This window comes from Musca autumnalis, unplaced genomic scaffold (assembly GCF_047663935.1).
Source record: "Musca autumnalis isolate F117 unplaced genomic scaffold, ASM4766393v1 scaffold_5, whole genome shotgun sequence".
NCBI lineage: Eukaryota > Metazoa > Arthropoda > Insecta > Diptera > Muscidae > Musca > Musca autumnalis.
The window spans coordinates 76,657,352-76,675,960 of record NW_027412088.1 but is presented as its reverse complement, the minus strand read 5'-3'; the positions used below and the strand labels follow the sequence as shown (position 1 = coordinate 76,675,960).

Below are 18,609 nucleotides of genomic sequence, written 5' to 3'. Positions count from 1 at the left end.
TATTGTTGGATTCCTCATGTAGTATTGAAAATCCAAAAATAGTTTGTGTCAACTGAACAATATTTCTCTCTTTTCTTCGAAAATTTGTTTCTCTTCTCTCGCTATTCGATGCCGTGTTGAAAAAACAATTTTGGTGAGTTGTGGTGTGTTTGTATGACATGCTGCCTTTACCTTTGTTTTTGTGTGTATGTACTTGTGAGACTCTTGTTTTTATTTGTTTCTGTTTTGTTTCATTCTTCTTTCCTTTTCATGTTTGTTATGGTGTTTAATTATTCCTTATGTTGTGGTGGGTGCTTGTGGCTTTTTGTTTGTCTTTGTTGTCAGCCAATGCAGCAAACCATGTATTGTGTTCATCAATGATTGCAATATTATACGCGACATTTATATCCAAGTTATGCGAAAAGTGTATATGAGAAGTATATGCACTCAAATCAAAAATTTCTGGGCTGGTTTTCTGTATTGACAATACTTTTTGTAAACAAAATTAGATTATGATAGTTCCTACAATCGGTATTGTTAACGATTTTAACAATATTGCGGAAATTCGAAAGTTGTTTTTGTTTTCTATGTTTGGAACAAAAGATGGTATTTTTGGATTTGGATTACAATGTTTGAACAAAACAAATACATTTTTGGAACCAAAACATATATTTTTGTTCCAACAAAAGCGAAAAATATTTTTTCTCTGCGTGTGCGACGGGATTAGCAAGTGAGATGAGCTTTGTCGTGCCCACCCCAGTGACACTGGAAGTAAACAGGTTGGTCGGTGAACATAAGTGGAATTATTGGATAAATCATCTGAAGAGTTGCAACATTAGAGCCAGAATGAATAAATTGTGGGCAACTGTTAAGGCTTCGAGAGTGAGCCTGGAAAGAATAAAGATAGAACCTCAGTCACGTTTGGCGACGTTACGCTGACTGATCCGAAGGGTGGTCTCGCTACTGAAACCAGGCATGGATGCAAGCAAAAGTGAATCGTACGGGCCGATTACGCTTTTGTCGCCGGTAGCAAAGAATCTTGAGGCTTTAATCTTCCCCAGAAATAGCTATCCACTTGCCAATCATCAGCATGGGTTCTGTAAGCAGCACAGCACGACAACAGCGGTGTACGCCATCTGCACAGATATTAGTCAAGGTCACAACCAAAGGCAAACCGTGTGATAGAACGTTATGGTGGTGCTTGACTTGTCAAAGGCCGTTGATACTGATACTCCACGCAGTTTGAGGACATCGAGCAGATAACCCTCCAGTCAGGTTTGAACGTTGGATAACTAATTAAGGGGTCGATTATGGATAGCAACCCAACTCCAGTTGCGTGGCCCGCAGCAAATTTAGTAATGGAATTTTTTTTTCCGCATAAAAATTTATACTTTTTTTAAAATTAAATTAATACCTGAAGGTTCAAAACACTGATATTGATTGAATTTGGCAAAAAATTCCGTCTTTTTGCTCATTTTAATCGCATGATTTTCTCTTCTGGAAACGCAACTGGAGTTAGGTTGCTATCAATAATCGACCCCTAAATTTGTGGTCGGCCGTCGTAAGTGGAGTACAGAAATAAGAAGTCCAAGGCCCGTAGAATAAAACAGGGGATCCTGGGGTGATATCTCCGGAACTGTTTAACCTCTATCTCTCCTTTATTCTCCCTTCCATACGGCAATGAGACCGTCACGTGTGCGTATGATTGTACGATCTTGACGTCAGCTACATTCCCTGATGTCATTTGTGAAATGAGGAATATGCAAATATCCGCCACTAAATCTACGGCCACTGAGCACTAAGCTGAATGTCGTGGTTGATTGTGGCAGAATTCCAACTAATGACTACCCCAAGATTCTAGGGGTCACATTCGACAGCATGTTCATGTAGTTCGAGCTGAGTTGTAGGAACAGGGAATAAGAAACAGCGTTGGCATATAATGCAATAAGTCGGTCTGTGGTAAACTATGCGGCGTCAGTATGGTCAGCGAGTATAAGTGCAACGTGATGGAAATATATTCAAACTTGTCAAAATGTCGCCCTAAGAACTGCGACAGGGTGCCTCTTCATGTCTTCAGTGCACCATCTTTATGAGGAGACAAAGATTCTATCGTTACTGCCAGACAGTGGCTTGCTGTCGTTGCAATACTTGCTCGGGTTTTACCGTGAGAGCCAACCTAATCGCCATATGGTGGATAGGACGGCCCAACCCTGGCATGTCAGTTCATGATCTAGAAAGAGAGGTCCAACGTTACAAGAAATCAACAAGCCTATAAAACCGGCCCTGACCGGTTTTATCAAAAGGAAGACCACAGGACTTATCTTGGTTCTTCTTTCATCTCAAGTGGACAACAACGACCTCCCCGTTGTGTCACCTGGGGATTTGCCTGTAACACCCGTTAAAGGTAGTGAGGTAAAATATGCCGCGCGAAACATCTGACAATGGAATGAGAATGATAAACTTCGCAGCGGCAAAAAACATGATAGTTTGCAGTAAAAGACTTAAGCATTTCAACATTCATAAGGACACCTGTCTGTCTCCAGACCAGAAAACAAGAAAGCAATTTGATCACATTCATCGAGCGTATTGGATGTACTATCGTTCAGAGGGGCAAACATAGATTCGGACGACCACCTTGTTGCAGCAAAGGTACGTATCCGATTAAACGTCGAACATCGATAAACTGCAATCACAACAGATACAGAGATGCCAACTGTTCCGATGTAAAAATCGCTACAGCCACATACGCACCATAGGTCTGTAGCGATTTTTACCTTAAAACAGTTTACATTCCTGGTTAAACAGTGGTTTTTGTACGTCAAAAATCACCACAAGTAGCGGGAAAACCACCAACTTGGCACTCCACTCAACTAGCCTAATTGTTTAATCAAAGCACTCCTCGTTTCGTTAACATATCAGCACAATGACAAAGTATTGTCCACTCCATGCGGACTACCCCAAAATCCATACTTGGATACCAGAGACCTCCACCAAGGAACGCATGGTATGATGAGGAGTGTCGTACTGCTACCGAGAGAATTCTGCGCCATATAGGACTACTTCACAATCAGCAGCAACACAGTTGTTGTTGTAACAGTGTTTTTAATTATGTGTATACGTTCATTCTCCGCTTAATCTGGCTCTGGATCCATCTCCAGTTCTAGGAAAGTGGCTGCTTCGATGGGATGTAACCGCATATCTACTGAAGTTAGTTGAGTAGGTTTGGCAGGGCAGTTGAAAATGTGCCGTGTGTCGTGCGGGCCTGTGCCGGATGCTGATCAGATGTTTTACACGGTGTCATCGCACAATCCCGAGCGTTGTTGAACCAAAACTACTCTGGTTTGTCATGGCAGCTGACGCTCATCCGTTGCGATAGATGGTGGATGTTCTCCGAGGACCTCATACACACGATAGTTGTTTATGCCATCAGCGACTGCATCCGAGTGAACGCTATTGAAACCTGCCTTATAGGCTTGTTGATTTCTTGTAACGTTGGACCTCTCTTTCTAGATCATGAACTGACATGCCAGGGTTGGGCCGTCCTATCCACCATATGGCGATTAGGTTGGCTCTCACGGTAAAACCCGAGCAAGTATTGCAACGACAGCAAGCCACTGTCTGGCAGTAACGATAGAATCGTTGTCATCCCCTACGTCACCCAACTTTGAATCTTGTACCCCTTTTAAAACGTACGTTTGTAGGTATAACCTTTTACAGAATAACATAATGAATTTTTTAGGACATTAAACCGTTAAGAAATTCGTCATCAAATAGATAAAATGTTTTCTTGCTGAATACCAAAACTTGTTCCTATAAAAGATTAAAAGTCTATGCCCTAGAGACTAAAGGATATTTCCGATATAAAATCCTTGCCACTTATTGGTGCGAGGCCTACAACAGAGTTAACTTCAAATTTGTCATTAAATAACATTTTTATGGGTTTAATATCCTTCCCATTTCTTCCCCCTTTCTGTCGAAAAGTTTAGTTGTTAAACGTTCCGTACAGGTGCCGCCTGCTTATCACCTATACTTACTTGACTTGCTCTAAACCATGTGCTGTGAATTGTTTGATTTATAGTGTTTATTGAATTTCTTAGGTTTTTTTCGCATTACAAGCATAACCACTATGGTTCCGGTTTCATATGGACCAGCCAGCAAGTCATTCAGTCAAGCGAACGCAAGCAAACCGAAACTTAATTAAAATCAACCACATTAACAACAAAGATAGGCAGACGTACAGACAGACAGATAACCCGACAACCAGCAGAACACAATAAAAGCGTATTGTTGTGAAGAACTTTACACAAAAAAAAAGATACAGATACATATTGTCAGTCGGTCAGCACTGAGTACTTTACGATATTAAACACACCACCATCACCGATACAAATACCAACTCACACAAGCAACCAACCGAACAACCACTCTTCTTATCATTCAAATCGAAACAATTTTCTTTTGTTTGTAACGTTTTTCGCGACATTTCTGTTTGGGTTTTTTTTTTCATTTTTGTTGTCTTTTTTTGCATACTCTTCGGTGTCTTAAATTGTTGTTGTTATTTTGAGAGAAGAACATTTTTGTAACATTGGCATAGTGTTGCCGTTATTTTATTATTTTATAGACCACAAAAGGCTAGGAAAATTGTGTATTTGCTGCTTTATATCTACTAATTTATATCGATCTCGTCTTCCATTTGTTCGATGCCTTGGCTTTCCAGTTCTGCGTGTACCGCCGTGCGGCCTGTATTTATACGCTTTTTTAGCGGGCTCATCATCGTTCATTTTTACTATATGCCAACGCAATCGTTGCACCTCAATACGTTTAACTAAACTGATGCCGTTGTATAGCCGATACAGCTCGTACCTCATACGACATCGATATTCACAGTTAACGGATATTGGTCCGAAGAATTTCGAAGAATTTTTCTCTCAAACATACCAAGCCGCTGCCTTATCTTCTTCGGAACCATACATTATCACGAGTAATGTGCTATTTTTTTGACGAGATGTGGTTTTGTTTTTAAACCCCAAAACAATTTAAAATAAAAATTTGGAAATTCATTTATTTATACTTAAGTACAGTTAAGAAATTATAAAAAAGAACAAATTAAAATTTAAAAAATTAAAAAATTAATACTTAAAAATGATCTTCGCCTAAAAGGCAAAATTTTCAAATAAATGGAAAGACATTTTAAGCTGGTTTTTAGAGCTGTACTCGAACGATACCGTCTGTAGTGGTTGAAGCGCAAGATAACTCTCGAACGGATCTGACGATTCTGTCCAAATGTTGGCACTCGTAATATTTTGTCCAAACTTAGAAAAATTGTGTGCACGATAACTCTTCAAGTGAGTGACCGATTTGATCAATACTTTACACATCTTAATATATCTACCAGATATAGGTTAGGTTCAAATATGGACTATATTTGTCCACTGCTTCAGGTATCTCCCACACAAAATTTCGGATAAGTTCACTTTAAGACCTGCTCTCGTATCACTTTGATTTTTGTTGAAGTAACTTGCATTCGCTGCCTCAATTACGACGGTAATAGTTTTTTCAGGGGCAAGTCCATACTTCTTGATAAAACAGTCCGAAAGGTGTAAAAAATTCCTATGGCACCATATGTAGTGGCTGGAGAGCACTATAACTCTCGAACTAATCAACTGATTTGGTCCAAAATTTGGCCTTCGTCATATTTTGTCCAAACATAGTTTCAGCTCGAATTGGCCCAACTTAGGATCTTTTAACATTTTATCCAAATTTAGTTGAATTTCTAAAATGTTTCTAAAATTTTCTCTCCTTAGGGTACCTCCCGCAAAAAGTTCAACATTTGTGCCTAAGTGCAGTTTAGGATCTGTTCGAAGATCCTTCGGAAATGTATACCAATACTGTTCGTTGTGGTCCTGTTTAAAACGATATTATGTTTTTCGTGGACAAGTCCATGCTTCCTGGTATACTGGTCCAAAAGATATACGAAGACCCACTGAAATGACTAGTGGGCGCCATAGCTATCGAAATGATATGACTCCCAAAATAAGATTCACTTCCATACTGGACTCTGTTCGGCAAGTTCAAATGTCACGCATGCTGAGGGTATATCTCTGTCGGCAAAGCCAACTGATACTTTTTTACTTGTTTTATTCTGTAATCTTGTAGAGCTTTTTGAAAAGGGGCGTTCGATTCTAGTGGACATTTTTTGTTCTTGAATCTCAAACAGTTCCACGAGCTTAAAAATTGTCAAAAAAATACCAAATAATCTGAAGGGGATGGAATGTTGTATAATAAATTAAGCAGGACTCGGAATACAATATGAAGGTCCCACAATAGGTGTTGAACTGTTGCAAATAACAACAGCTGCTCGTCGGTATCTAATCATTTTACCCAAATTTTACGAGTTTACTACTGATAACTTGCTTTGAATGTATCGTCATGAATTTGACAATTGAGAGCTTCTCATGCCGGAACCATGCTGGCAAAAATTTTTTGAGAGAAGTTTTGACATATTTTGAGAAACGATCGGAGTGGGCGTGTCTTTGCAAAGTGTCAGACTCAATTATTACTGACCTATCTAAATTTTACAAAAATGGCAAAGTATTCCAAAAACAAAAGAAAATGCACAGCAACGATAAACTTTTTTCTACTTTTTTCTTCATTTTTCTATTAAACGCAATACAGGGAATGCAAGAGTAAACGCAACACTGTCTAATTTCTTTTGCTAAAAAAATTGTGCGTTACTAAATGTTGCCTTTTTTCTGTACTCAAGCGAGTACAATGGGCGGCAATGGGTTAAGCCAAAGTAGCATCTGTTGGCCAGTGCTATTCTTCTACTTATTTCACAACTGATGTTGTTTGTTGTGTTTATGGCGGTTTCAAGGCAGACGAAGTTTTTAACTACCTCAACATTATAGGTACCAGCGTCAACAGTTGGTCCGAGTTCGATGGACAAATTGCGGGTCGATACCATTAGCTAGGTCTTGTCGCCGATTACTGCCAGGCCCACTTTAGCAGATTCTTTTACTGATCGACAAGTAACATTTTTTACTGATAAACAAGTAGCATGTGGCTATTGGTGTATATTCCCTCCAAACATTTGGAAGTTAAATATATATTCTCTTAGTAAATGCGTCTCTTAAAAGTGCCTGAAATAGCGTTAGTCATTTTACAAAAACAATTTTATTGAACCTAGATCATTCTCTTTTTTAACTTCTTTTACTCCTTCTGCAGAATCGTGCCTTGCGCGCCTTACTTTAGATCAAAAAAAGCGATTGTTTTTATTTATTTATTTTGTACAACGTTGAACATATAAAGGCCATTAGGCAATCTGAGTATTATATTAAACGGTGGTGCAATGGATAACATGCTCGGCTGACAATCGCATACCCGGGTTCTAATCCCGGGCGAGGCGACATCAGATTTTGAAAATGGTAAAATTAATATTGACGACAATTCCTGAGTAATTCAACTAAGTGTGTAAAGTAGTAATAAAATATAATTAAAAAAGTAAAAATATGAAAAATTACAATTATAATAAAACAATAAAAAATAACAAAATGAAATAAAACATATTTTTTCGTCAATGCCAATTTTATCGCTTTTCAAACAACCAGTTGTGACAGAAGCGACAAGCCAGTTAGGGCCGCAGAAGTGGAACAGTTTCTTTAGTCATTTTTATCTTTTCGGATAAAAAATGCGACTGTCGCAGCAGACACCACAATTGCTTTTAAGTGACCTTTCCGTCAAGCAGGCGATAGAAAATGTTTGCACAATTGTGCAATAAAGCGTAAATTTACTCTCGCTCAAAACATGTGTAGACTCTTAACTGGTGGTTAGCGAGAGTAAATTTACGCTCACGGAAGACCCATTGCCTTACTCTGATATTGTGTCACTTCTTTTGTCGTTTGCGTCTGGTATAACCTTTTCCAGCAGGATGTTGAAAACTCTTTTATTCTATTTTATCTGAGGACCGGATATCAGTTAGAGTCATCTTACGAAGCCGAATGAGCTTTGCGGGGATACCAAATTCTGCTCTATAATCGACAAAAAGATGCTAAGTTTCGATATGCATCTATTGGTCTTTTTCAGGATTTGCCTCAGGGTAAATATTTGGTCAATGTTGGATTCGCCAGCTCTAAAGCCGTCTTGCTATGGCCCAATTATTTCGTTGACCATTGGCTTTAGTCGTTCGCACAATATCCCTGACACTATTTTATAAGCAATAGGGACCGGACTTATGCCCCTATAATTAGAGCACACAGTCTTATCTCCTTTCTTGTGGATGGCACTCAGGATGCATACCATTTATTGGGTATGCGTTTTGCTGCCAAATGGTGCTAACTAGCTGATCCATACACCTAATCAGCGTGTCGCCCCCGGTTTTGAAGACATTCGATAAATGTCTTCCATCTATCACAACGTGATCAATTTTGTGTCTTGCCAGGTGCCCTTATGAATGTCGAGATGCTTAAATCTGTCACTGCTAACTACCATGTGTTTTGCCGCTGCCAAGTCTATCAGCCTCATTCCATTGTCAGATGTTTCACTGTGGAGACTGAATTTTCCGACTATTGGGCTAAAGATATTCTCTTTTCCAATGTTGCCATTTTATATCATGGGCAGGACAACGGTCATACGTTTCATGTAATCGTTCTTCTCTCCGGTCATGGTATTTTTCATCCCCTACGTCACCCTATCACCTGGGTCTATCTTCAGTTCTAGGAATGTGGCTTATTAGATGTATTTTAACCACAGAGCTACTGGAGTTACTTGTGTAGGTTTGGCAGGGTAGTTGAAAAGGTGCAGTGTTTAGTACGGGTCTGTGCCGCATGCTGGGCAGATGTTTTGCAATGTGTCATCAATCCATGACCTACAGGAATTTAGATTAGTGATGCACAAAACAGTACTCTAGCGTAAATTTGTTTTTTATTCTCTTGCGCTCAGTTGTTGGCGAGACGTCAACGAAAGCACACAAGTACGGATGTACGAAAGGTTTTCTTTATGTTTTACTTAAATAGTGTTTGTACATTAGTATTAACACTTGTAATTTATTGTTTGTTATTTAAAATGACTTCTTTAATATGACCATATCAAAAGAATATAGAAAATCTATTAAAAATAACATGTTTAAATTTTGTGCTCAATCGGAGAGTAAATTTGGTACTCTTACCACTGCAATCACATATATTGTTTTGTGCATCTTTAATTTTGATCCATCCATAGAGGCCTCATACGAAGTATTCTTTATAATAGGAGGGCCATACAAGGTCTTCTATAGAAAATAAGACCTCATCCCATATCTTCTTTATAATAGATGGCTTAATATAAGGTATTCTTTACAATTGAAGGCCTCATACGGGGTATTCTATAGAATAGAATACAAGGTTCCATACAAGACCTTCTTTAAAATAAAAGCCCCTTTCAATAGAATAGAAGGACTTCTCTAGAATAGGAGGCCTCATAGAAGGACTTCTATAAAATAGAAGGTCTTCATTAAAATAGAATTTCTCATACGGTTATTAGGATAGAATTAGGATAGTTTTCTATAGAAAAGAAGTAGCATACGAAGTCTTCTATAGAATGCTTCCATTTATACGAGGTCTTACGATTAGAAGGTCTCATATAAATTCTTCTATAGAATTGAAGGTCTCGTAAGAGGTCTTCTCTAAAATAGAAGGCCTCATAGGCGGTCTTCTTTAGTTTAGAAGGTCTCATACGAGGTCTTCTGTTGAATAGAAGCTCTCATATTAGGTCTTTTATAGAATAGAAAGTCTCATACAAAATCTTCTATAGAATAAGAGGCTTCATGCGAAGTCTTCCTTAGAACGGAATGTCTTCTACGAGGTCTACAGATCGTACAATCAACCGCATACGTTACGATCTCAAAGCTGCCTGGAGGGGTTGGAATTAGAGGTGGGCGCGTGTCGTGCCGTGAGTAGTGCGTGTTCGTGCCTTCTCGAAAAACGCCGTGTTTGTGCGTGTCGTGCCGGAATGCATTATTGGCCGCGCGTGATCGTGTTTTTTTGTTCGACACGGTTTTGCACGACACGACTAAACACGATCTGCACTATGTGACACGATCGTGCTAAATTTTTGGTCTCCCTTTAGAAGTCGTGCAAGAACACATAGAACAAGAATATAAAACCGACCAAAATATTCCTAAAATTATTTGCTTCGTTTTTGTAAAACAAATAGCCAGGAAAGTTTTGGCTATATGCTCGTCAGCTCAGCAACGAGCGAGAGATTTTTTCCACATCTGGAAATATTCTCAAGGAAAGGCGTACTAGACTTTTGAGTTCTAACTTGGACAAAATAATATTTTTAAATAAGAATAGAAAAATTAGAAGTACATATGAACATTTTTTAAAAACAAATACACCTATATCGATTTCTCCATTTATTTTTTTGTAATTTCGTGCGTGAGTGTGCGTGTTCGTGCCTTCTCGAAAAACGCCGTGTTTGTGCGTGCATAAAAATTTCGGTCCGTGTTCGTGCATGTTCGTGCCTAATTTTTTAGGCACGCGCCCATCTCTAGTTGGAATGCAGGAAAGGAACACCCTGTTTCATTCTACTGGACTTGGACTTTTTGTTCCTGAATTCTCACGCACGACTGGTGTCCACGCATATACTTGATTATCCAACGTTTCAAACTTGACCTGAAGGTTGTCTACTCAATGGCCTCAAACAGCGTGAAGTGTTTGACAGTATCAAAGACTTTTGATAAGACGAGCTCCACCAACACAATCCTATAGGCTTGCTCTGGGCGAGCCCTCGACTAATATGTCTAGAGATAGCGTGCAGTACTGCTTACGGAGCCTATGCTGTTGATAGGCAAGTGTATAGCTATTTCTGATGCTGTGGAGGAGAGAAGCCTCAGGAGTCTTTGCTACGGGCGACATAAGAAAAATTGATCTTTATGATTCACATTTGCTGGCATCCTTGCCTGGCGCAACTACCCTGCCCATTTTACAGATTCGGGAACGTTGAGTGTGGCTAGGTGGCGACAGGTGGAGAACTGTAGAAAGAAACTCGATTCCCGGCTTATCCAGCTGTTTTAGCATTACCATGGAGATTCCATCCTCTTTGGATGATTAAGCGTTCCTGATGATATTCGCAACGTCATCCACTTTGAATTGTGGTGGTCCCTGCTCGGCAGGAAGTGATCCAATGCAACGTAGTAATCTTCTATTCGCCCTGCCACTCCTCGAGAACTGTCGATTAAAATGACTGAAGTACCTCTGCGGATCACAGTCAGCGTAACGTCGCCAAACGTTACTGAGTTCATATTTTCCTTCTTAACAGGGTTTGAGGGTGACTTAGCCGTTACTCACAATTCACTTATTTATATCTGCCTGCCTGGTTTGGACGAAACTTCGTATGTAAAATCCCTTCCAAACGTACATCAAGTTCCAAAAAGGTCTACTTCGGAGAACTCCTTCGAGAATCTCACTCACAAAAGTTCAACACTTTCATTTCTCTGAAGTTGTGAAATCTTAAATCCTTAAGGCTAACGACGACCTTGACATTTCTTGGGTTTTTTCCAAAAGGTATTTTGAGTCACCTGCGACCTTTTTATGCTTCATTAAGAACCTGTATTTAGTTATAAATTGAAAATGCTTAACGGCAACACTAGACACCAAACATTAAATGAGTCAGAGAGATGAGAACCATTTTATGTGCGTGTGCCCTCAAATGGGAGAGAGAGTCGGCAGAGCAGCGAGCATGGGATTTACTTCTGTATTACTTTAGCAATTGTTTAAAAATAATAATAACTGTATTATTTTTAATAGCAATTTGTTGTTGCTGTTGGTTTTTATATCATGTTTGGCAGTTTTTGTTTTTGGAAAGGGTCAAATGGCTATGTGCAAAGGCCAAACATCCACGATTCCTCTTAGGATTTGAAGAAACTAAGCCGTTTACCAGTGAAAGATGTTTGTCTGTCTGCCTTTCTTTAAGAAAATCAGCTTGTCAATCAATCTTTTTTGTTGTTGCTTTGTTGGTTGGTTTTCTTGTGGCTCTATTTTATCCATGGAATTGTTGTTGTTGTTATATTTATCTGCTGTGTATCTGCGGCTTTGTGTATTGAACAGTTTATGGATTTTTGGCCCGTTTGACAATGACAACGACGGCGACAACGACTTGGATAATATTCTTCTTCTTACTACTACTACAAAATCGAGAGTACATCGATGATGGTACTAAAGTACTAAATATGGCATCAGAGCATTGGTGGGATTGAAATGAATTGAATTGGATTGTTGTGTGTAGTATTGTTGGTGTGGTTGTTGTTGTAGCTTTGTATCTTCTAGTCTGGTGCTGCTGCTGCTGATGATGGTCGAGGGGGACTTATGGCTTAGATAGATATTGTACTGTATTTTATATGCATGTTGGTCTTATTATTATTATCGTCATTGTTCTTCTTGTTGTTGCTGCTGCTGTGCGGCGGTGTGGTGGTGGTCTTGTTATTGTTGTTGTAGATGAGGATGGTGATGCGGCCGCCTGCCTGCCTGTTAGCCTAGCTCTAGCTAGCTTGACTTTGCCGTAATCGTCACATTATGTCTGTCCACTATTATTTCCACTTCTGCTGTCTGTTGTATGACTTGACTGTTTGCCTGCCTGCTGCCTGCCTTCCTTGCTTGCTTGGATGGATGGATGGTTGTTTGGCTGACTGTTTGCCTTTGTACTTCTCTTAACACTCGTTTAGTATTGTATGCTCACGCTCGCGCTCCTTGGTTTAACGATTTATGCTCATTAAGCACACAGCCACACTTACTTGGGATTTTTCGGTTGGTTTGTTGCAGAGATGGAAATGTAAAATTCAATGAAATTTCATGGTCATGTGGAAAAATTTCCTAGGTATGAGGAAGTAAGTAAACCTAAACCAGCTGATGATTTGTGGTGGGTCATGTTCAGACAAGTCGATATGGGCATTTATTTCCATACCCTACACCATAAGATGGAGTTTACCTCTATATTTGTCATAGCCAATATAACGATATCTATCCTTTTGTCTGTTGAAATCAAGGTACAGGTTGCAATTTATAATTTGGTACAGAAGTTTGATATACAAAATGGGTTATATCGGTCCACGTTTTCATATAGCCCGCATAGAATAGTACCTCCTGATTTTTGGTATTTTAAAGCTCAACTCATTATTCCACCGAAATGGCTGAAATTTGGCTTTTAATCTTTGTTGGGGTACTAAAATATTCCCGCAGAGAACAGGTACGGGAGCGGTACCAGATACGGTCTTTCAGTCTCTGCTCCAGAAGGAAGTAGTCTTTATTTCATCCAAATTGACCGATAAGTCCTACATCCTTTTTACAATAAAACGTATAATCGATACCAGGATTATGAGTAGGATTCCGAAACGATATGCTAAAATACAAATAATGCACACTACAAGAGGTAGTACACCACATCGATCAGACCGACCGGGCCCTCAGGAACTGGATAACCATATACTAAGGAATCGGTGGATAAAATAAGGACTATATGACGTAAATGTAAGACAAGGAACGTCAGGAGGGAGATTTTATCACCTGTCCTATGGATTACTATCTACTATCATATGCTGATGACGTTATAATACTTCTGAGGGGAAAGAATCCAAATATAAATCGTACAAGGGCTGAGACGGCTCTGAGAACTGCTTACATTAGCCTAAATCAAGTTGTCTATTCAATAGGAAAATAAAAGTGGGCCTTTGGAATAAAAAAAGGCTTAATATCTGTGAGTAATATTGAATAGAGAACCTAAATGGAAATATCATAAACAGCAAAAAGTAAAACTTAAACTACTTTAAAACGAGAAAACATCAAAAACCATTGGAAAAAGTTAATATTCAGAGTAAAACATGAAGACCTTTAAAATGGCTTCTCCAATAGAACTTCCTTAAATGGCCTTTTCCCCATAGAAAACCTTTAAACGGCCTTGTTCCTATAGAATACCTGTTGAAGGCCTTTTTCCAGTAGAAAATTCTATAAAAAATGAAGCATTCACGGAACATACATATGTATTACTCGATTCATAGGGGAGATTCAATATACGCGGGCTACTAGAAAAGATTCTGACCTAATAATGAAAACGCTAATCTTTATCATCGAAAATGATTTTATTGTTTTCTAAAGTTTTCTCCACCATGACTTATACACATTTGCAAGCGCTCAAACATATTGTCGAAACACTTTTTCCACTCCGATTGAGACACCTCCAAAAATGGTTTAACAACAATATCTGTAGACGAAAATCGTTGACCACGCCTTTTTTCTTGATGTGCGGCGGATGACCCATTAATTCTACGTTTTGTAAAAAAGTATCAGTCGGCTTTGCCGACAGAGATATACCATCAGCCTGTGAATATTGAAAGAACTTTTTTCCCAAAAAAACGTATGTATTTAGGTGGTTTTAAATGTTGATTAGGATTAAAGATCAAAAGTTTTGCGGAAGAGATACTTAAAGGAATGGGTTGACCATTAAGGAAGTGTGTATCCAACCACTACATATGGAGCCATAGGGGGTTTTTACACCCTTCGGGCTGTTTGCTCAAAAAGTATGGACTTGTCCCTGAAAAAAAAAAACAAACAAAAATCAAAAATCAAAGCGATTCGAGAGATGGCCCTAAACTGAACTTTTCCGAAATTTTGTGTGGGAGGTACCCGAAGGAGTGCACCGATTCAGTCCATATTGAAACCTTATTTAAGTCTGGTTCACATTTACGATGGGCAAAGTATGGACCAAATCGGTTACTTCCTCCAAGAGTTATCGTGCGCACAAATTTTCCGAACATTTTTGAACTTTTGTGGGGAAGGTACCGGAAGGATATAACCCATCTTCGATCTTAAACTAAGTTTGGGTAAAATATTACGAAAGCCAAAATTTGAACCGAATCGGTTTATTCGTTCGAGAGTTATCGTGCGCTCCAGTCAGCCAGACAGACGGACGGACATTGCTCAATCGACTCCAAATTGTCTGAAACACATTTCGTCCAGACATACTTGGGGTCTAAAACCATTATTTCAATGAGGCACATTTTGCCCGTATGAAAATGTATACATCCTCGTTAGCATAAATGCTGAGGGCATAAACAGGGGGTAAATGTCTGTTCATCAAGGATTGTAAGAAAAATAATTTAATAAAAGATTTTGCAATGCATACCCACAAAATCCGTACTTGGGTACCAGTGGCCCCCATCAAGGAACACATGGTACGACCAGCAGTCATGCTCATACCGAAGATATCAATACAGCAGCATATAGGGCTAGGGAGAAATGGCTTTCCTATAGGAAATAGAGATAAATGAAATAGTAATAGAATGAACTGATTGCTTTAGTGTCGACACATTCTTCCGTAATAACGCGGAAGTTCGACTCACGGCGGATCTGTCCTTCGGGATACTTAATATACTCACCAAGGGCTTTCATCTCCAAAGGAATTATCTCTGTCCAAAAATTTGTGTTCACAGCGTAATTAACAAATTTTGGAGACGAGTCAAGAGAAGCAAATCGACAATTATGTACCATATTTTTATCGACTATAACAGCCCTAAATGTCAACAGATATTGCAATCCCTGCCTTAAAGCTCAGATTTGCAAGATGTCATTTCGAGAAAAAAGTCAGAAAGTGCTAACCCTAATGTTCATACATGAATAATCCTTACAAATATTCAGATAAGAAGTGTTCTTTTGACATACTTAATTTGTAATTTAATCATACAGAATTATTATTATTTGTTTAATTTCAGAAAGTTAAGGCTTGACCAAATGGGAAAATTTGACCATATCATCATTATTTTGTTAGGTTAAAGGTTAAAATTAAATGCGGCAATGGCAGCGAATTTATCTGTCCTGTGTTTCTTGATAAGCCCCACGTGAATCTTGAGCTTCTCATGAAATTAATTGACATAGTTTCCACTGCCAATCTATCAAATTTGCGAACTGGAAGGCATTACAATTCATGAAGGCAACCCCATCCTAGACAAGAGGCACTAGGTGGACTTTTATAGAAAAAACTACACCTTTGTGGAGGCATATTCACTAGAGTTGTGCCAAAGGAACTATATGGAACTATCTCGTTCACTTCGCAGTTCCAATGGCCTACATTTTTTCTTTGAACAAACTGCGTATACTTAATATCACACTTTATATTTCATGATGTTACTCATACGTTTTGGAACTAGTACAAGGAACTAGATTACCCAACTCTAATATTCACATCAGATATGCCTGATGAGCTGAATAGCCCCCAGCGAAACGATCGTAGCATTTTTGTTGGGTGTGTGGGACTTCGCTAGAATTCCCCTTTTCAATACAAACTCCTTAGATTATGAAAGGCTCAATTAATTCAAGTACTTAAAAATGGGAATTTTGATCAGTAAAGTCGAATTCTGAATAACTTTGCGACGACTGTTCCAAATTGTTTTATCGTTAGCTCATTACATTCGTCAAATATTGGTAGCTAGCTCATCAGATAACACCACCAAAAATAGGTGTTCACTTATATCGAATAGTATTATAATTTTTCTAAAGCATGATCATAATTGAATAAATCTTACAAATATTCAGATGAGAAGGAGTGTATATTCGACATACTTCATTTACTATTTAATCATACAGATTCATTTTTTTTTTTCATTTCAGGAATTTAAAGCTTGACCAAATAGGAAAACATGACAACATCCTCAGTATTTTATCAGGTGAGATAGTTTAAGGTAAAAATAAACTTAAATTGAATAAACAAAAATCAATTAAGGTCCACTGTGGATCTTGAGCTCCTCATGAAATTATGTTTGTCACATAATCCCAACTAAGAAGATTTCCATTCCTCTCTATTAGTTGCTTCATTTCTCCAATTTGGAATACCGCGTTTTTATACCCTTAGGATAGAAAGGGTATATACACTTTCATACGGGCAAAATGTGCCTCATCGAAATAATGGTTTTAGACCCCAAGTATGTTTGGACGAAATGTGTTTCAGACAATTTGGAGTCGATTTAGAAATGTCCGTCCGTCTGTCTGTCTATCTGGCTGGTGCGCACGATAACTCTCAAATGTATGAGCCGATTTGGTCCAAAATTTGGCTATCGTAATATTTTGCCCAAACTTAGTTTAAGTTCGAAGATGGGCCATATTGGTCTACCCCTTCAGGCACCTCCCCCACAAAAGTTCGAAGATGTTCGGAAAATTTGTACGCACGATAACACTTGAAGGCAGTAACCGATTTGGTCCATACTTTGCACATCGTGAAATGTGTACCAGATTTAGATAAGGATTCAATATGGACTCAATCGGTCCACTCCTTCGGGTACCTCCCACACAAAATTTCGGAAAAGTTCAGTTCAGGACCTGCTCTCGAATCGCTTTGATATTTGTTGTAGCAAAATGTATTCACTGCCCCCCATACGACGGTATAAGTTTCATCAGGGGCAAGTCCATACTTCCTGAGAAAATAGCCTGAAAGTTACAAAAAGTCCCTATGACACCGTGTGTAGTGCTTGAAACGCAAGATAACTCTCCAACGGATCTGCCCATTAGGTCCAAAATTTGGCCTTCGTAATATTTTTGCAAACTTAGTTTAAGTTCGAAGATTAGCCATATCGGTCCACTTCTTCAGGTACCTCCCCCACAAAAGTTCAAAAATGTTCGGAAAAATTGTGCGTACGATAACTCTTGATGGGAGTGAGAGATTTGGTCCATACTTTACATATATCTACCAGATATAGATCAGGTTCGAATATGGACTATATTTGTACACTCCTTCGGGTAACTCTCAAACAAAATTTCGGATAAGTTCAGTTTAAGACCTGTTCTTAGATCACTTTAATTTTTCTTGAAGTAACCTGCATTCGCTGCCTCAATTTCGACAGTAAAAGTTTTTTAAGGGGCACGTCCATACTTCTTGAGAAAACAGCCCGAAGGGTGTAAAAACCCCCTATGGCGGGGGTGCCATATGTCGGTCCATTCCTTTAAGTACCTTTTCCGCAAAACTTTTGAACTTTAATCCTAATCAACATTTTTGTCGGTTCATACGCCCAAAATGTTGAAACCCCCTAAATATATAAGTTTTTTGGGAAAAAAAGTGTTTCAAATTACACAGGCTGAGGCGACTGATATTTTTTTACTTGTTTCATTATACAGTTGCTTTATAACAGAGCTATCCCCAATCTCTTCTTGAAACTATTGCCTTAGAAAAATCATTGTCGACAGCTATGTTTTCCACACCGATTCCAAAGTCCTTGCTAACACTAGAGTGGTTTCATAGAAACAATGTCATGAAATCATGCGTCCTTATAGGTAAAGTCTTAAATTCCAGGGTAAAATTTTGCGCTAGCATTGACGCCCAAATTGTTTCTTGTTTTATTTCCTGGCCGAAACGCCAATTTCTTGAAGTCACCGATTGTCAATTTCCATAAACATATTGAAACTAAGGAAATAAAAAAGTTAGATCAAAATATTGGAAGGTGTGGGCGTGGTGTGCTCCTAAAGACAATTTTGGAAAATTTCTGGTGAAAGAACTAGCTTTTTGTTGGTGTAGGTCCACGCCTTCATATAGCTCCCATAGAACGATGCCTCCCGGTTTTCGGTATTTTGATGGTTTTGGGCCCAACATTTCTCCGAAGTGTATGCAATTTGGGGTGTA

General features: G+C 38.8%; 1 protein-coding gene across 3 annotated transcripts in view; it reads left to right on the top strand.

Moving 5' to 3' along the window:
- tou (bromodomain adjacent to zinc finger domain 2B toutatis) overlaps positions 1–18,609 on the top strand; it is a 402,453-nt gene that overhangs the window by 328,811 nt on the left and 55,033 nt on the right. For all 3 annotated transcript variants that reach the window (XM_073956126.1, XM_073956120.1, XM_073956131.1), the window contains one exon: positions 16,611–16,666. The gene's annotated coding sequence lies outside the window, so the exon portion shown is untranslated. The remainder of the gene's footprint in view (positions 1–16,610; positions 16,667–18,609) is intronic.